The sequence below is a fragment of the Crassostrea angulata genome, chromosome 6 (assembly GCF_025612915.1).
Source record: "Crassostrea angulata isolate pt1a10 chromosome 6, ASM2561291v2, whole genome shotgun sequence".
NCBI classification, from domain to species: Eukaryota; Metazoa; Mollusca; class Bivalvia; order Ostreida; family Ostreidae; genus Magallana; species Magallana angulata.
This window is the reverse complement of record NC_069116.1, coordinates 40226615-40230834: the sequence shown is the minus strand read 5'-3', so window position 1 is coordinate 40230834 and position 4220 is coordinate 40226615. Positions and strand designations below refer to the sequence as shown.

The 4220-nt window shown below is 36.6% G+C and overlaps 1 pseudogene; it reads left to right on the top strand.

Moving 5' to 3' along the window:
• The first annotated feature begins 1279 nt into the window (after positions 1-1279).
• Positions 1280-3976, top strand: LOC128188455 (putative nuclease HARBI1; annotated as a pseudogene).
• The last annotated feature ends 244 nt before the right edge of the window (positions 3977-4220 follow it).

Genomic DNA, 4220 nt, shown 5'->3' with positions numbered 1-4220 from the left:
TCTCTCTCTCTCTCTCTCTCTCTCTCTCTCTCTCTCTCTCTCTCTCTCTCTCTCTCTCTCTCTCTCTCTCACGCAAACACAACTGACAAGTTTTTATCGTTTTATCTATCTAAAGAATATCTATCTGTCTAAATATCTATATATTTATATATCTATTTTCCTTTCTACTGTTTATCATCTGTCTGCGCATGTGCATAAGCTCGTTGTCAAGGACGTAAGTCTGGCCTTAACTTAGTCAGATACTAGTGTTTACGGCCAGGCATACGCCTCTTAGTGAAACGCAGTATACGCCGGACTAAATTTTGGCGTACGCCCTGAGGCCTAACTTAAGATTCGTCGTATCTTACGCCTTTTAGTGAAACTGGCCCCTGGACACAAACATCTGTGGCTGCCCTTTTGCGAAATAAATTTGTTTTGTACCCTTTGGCATCTAAACCTAATTTAGCGATGAGCATGGAGAAAAATGACATAACCCGATATCTAGTGACGACTGGCGTGCCCCTAGTATAACAAAAGAAGGTACCAAGACAATGAGGTGTGGCTGACATGAATGACTTCAGCGACAACACTGGACAAGTGATGTCTTTTGTAGGTAGCAAGTTTATGAGTGACCCGTTCCCCTCCTAATAGCTTTTTGAGTGTTTTAGTGAAATTTGAATGGTGTTCTTTGATGCAATGTACCTGTCACAATTGCATTCAAATTGTATAGGGTTCTTAAAACATTTCACCAATCTGATGAAAAGGATGGTCCTTGTAAGTCAAAGAAAACAATATTTACAAAACAAAAACAATTTATTTACAAATACACAATAAAAAGGAGGTTGTTGACATCAGTTCTTTTCGGATGGACTAGCTGGCATTCTACAAGACGTCTCACATAAGGTAAGTTCCGTAGGACTGGGAAAGCATAAGTTTTTGGTTTGGACATTAAGTGTCCCACCATAAGTCCTTGCAAAGATATTACATGGTCCACCGCGTGCCCACTCCGTGGTCACCTATTTAAATATCGAACAACGTGGTATAATAAGTTTTCTTATACACATATTTGACTATAGATATTGACTCATTAAACACACAGATGCAGTATATTACAATTCTGGGCTACCGTAACATAACAGCTATTTAAATTACAATTACACACACCTGGGGCCCGTTTCACTAAAAGGCGTACGCCCGGCGTAACCCTACGCCTGTCGTAAGTCCGAACTTAAGTCAAATATTTGGACTAAGGTCCGTTTCACTAAAAGGCGTAGCTTTGCGCCGGCCTTAAGTTAGAATAATGGCGACTTTCTGGCTGCTTCGCAGAAGAAGAAGGGAAACACATCGGAGAGAACGCGAATTTCGGGACCGAACCAACCCTCTCGAGTACCTTGATGATATAGATCTCGTAAGTAGGTATAGGTTCCCGGGAAGAGTTATTCGAAAACTGAAAAATGATGTTGACCCTATTGTGAGGCGACCTACATACAAAAGTCATGCCATTCCCACCCACATTCAGGTACATGCATATGTGAATGCCCACTGTAGCATTGTATGCTTCTTAAATATCCACACATAAATAAACAAATACTGACGCATGGAATCACATGATATGACAATTATAATGGGTTTTACAATGTACCTATTACAATTTAGCTGCATCTATACATGTATATATAAAGATACACATAAACATTTTACAGGTACTTATCACCTTAAGATATCTGTCAAAGGCGGACTTCTTTTCGGAAGTAGGCGACTTTCATGGCGTTTCCAGATCATCCGTATCCCGAGTAGTACATACAGGTTGTTTCACTTCATTATTTTAACTTTAAAATGATGTTAACTATATTTTTATTTAAAATTATTGCAGGCACGTAGCATCGTTGATTGGGAGTTTTGACCCCTTGAATGTTTTAACATTTTGTTCCCTGCACTCACAAATGATAATAAAAGAAAAAGTGAGCAAGTTAACACATCCCACGCCCCTCCCCCTTAATATTTGACAATGTCATGCAATAGAAATGACATGTTACACAATATATACACAATAATAATTCAAAATGAGTCATAATTCCAAAGTAATCATTACATGTATTAAAACTCCCTGCAATTATTCAGTCTCTATTTTGTACAGATAAAATGAATATAATAAAAAGTACTGAAATTCCTAGAAAAAAGGAAGCGGAATTTCTTTGTAATATGCGCCTACACATTGTTCTCAATATCTGCAAAGTTTTAGCAGTTTCAGAAAGGTGATAATTGCAAGTACCTTGGGGTATACTGATAATAATAATTATAATATGTACATGTTTGTATACACTATCCTTCATGTTTCTGCATGCCTGTAATACATTTAATCAGTTGTACATTTCCTTTTCTAATATTCTTTATATATCATTAAGGATTTTAACACAGATTCATCATATTGTTATACAGTGTGCAGTGCAATAAATACAACAGTGGACAACATAATGTTTCCAGTTACTGCCAATGAATTACGCCATGTAAAATCTGAGTTCTATGACATTGCCAAATTTCCAAATTGCGTTGGTGCAATCGATCGTACTCTAATACCAATTAAGGGCATGAGTGGACCACATGAGCCTGCTTTTGTATGCAGAAAAAACTTTCATGCCTTAAATATTCAGGCCATAACTGATTCCAATATGAGGTATAAACGGTATTGATCAAAACATAAATACTAGTACATCATTTTTTTGTAATAGAAATACCCTTATATACGCTCAAATTTCAACAGGAAAAAATTATGATATTTGATATATCGTCAAAAGGGTTTTATGAAACAACAACCTTTGAAAATGTAAATGTTGTCAATTTTTAAGTAACTTTATTGCACCAAATACAACCAAACAAATATAACAGATATAAGAATGCTTATTGTTTGCTTACTCGTGTATAAAGGATGAAAAATTGGTTGATATTATTTCAGATTTCTTCACATCAATACCTGTTTTCCCGGGGCAATTCACGACTCCTTCGTTTTGAGCAACTCAGAATTGTCAGGTGTTATGGAACATCTCGAAGGGGGTGGGTGGTTACTTGGGGATTCTGGCTACCCTCTAACGAATGGCTCTTAACGCCATTCTTATCCCCAGCCAATGAACACGAAGTGAAATACAACGAGGCCCATGGAAAGACTCGTGTTGTCATAGAAAAATCGTTTGGGGTATTAAAATCCAGATTTAGGTAAATTAAACGCAATTTTTCGTTGTATATCTTTATACATGTATGTCATATTTGCAAGCAAATGTTTTATTTCAAACGTTCATTACGATAAACGCGACCTTAAAGTTTTTTTTATTTGAGAAAAATATGTACATGTATATTGCAACCATAAATACACCTTGTTACAATTTTATTGTAAATTCGTTTAGAATTCTGTGGGGCAATTTTCTTGGATTGTGGGTTTTTTGATTATTCGCGGAGATGTGGTTTCGTGGATGGGTCGGTTTTCAGTTTCAGTAACAAAGATATCTCTTTCTAAATTTGCTTTCGTTGAAGATGTAAATTCGGGGGGAGGGGGGGGGGGGGACTACCAGCGAATACCACGAAAATTGAGCCACCACGAATTCTAATGATTTCACAGTATATTTACATTCAAGTAATTCTTTGCAGGTGTTTACATCGAACTGGAGGAGTGCTCCCATTTTCACCAAATATATGTTCTCAAATTATTCAATGCTGTATTCGGCTTCATAATTTAGCTGTTTCAGAGAAAGTCCCCTTACTTGAGGGTGGAGTTGTACAGAACATCAATGACAATGCCGTGTTTAACGCAAACGCACCAAGGAGAGCACAGGATGTGCGCATTCAAGTTGCCAACTTATTTTAACAATTCATCTATTCATTAAATCACACACTAACATTGTAATAAAGAACATGACTACTTTATCATTTTGTGTTCAAATTTATTAAATGCCAATTTTTTTTTTCAAATGCCGCCGCCATCCTCTCTAGGGCATCTGCTTTTCTCTCCTCCGCGATGGCTCTTCTCTCCTTTACTTTTATCAGTTTCGCCATAAACTCAGCGTCGGGGTCGCTTGCCGTGTCTTGATTTTTAATGAAAAGTTTAATGATCAGAACAATGTCAATTGAAACAGAAGAAAATCAAATAAAATCATATGTGTAATATGAATGGTTAAAATTGCATGAATGAATTTGAAACAGTTCACTAAGGGTTTTTTTCTTAACAAACGTAAAATTACGCGAAAATTATA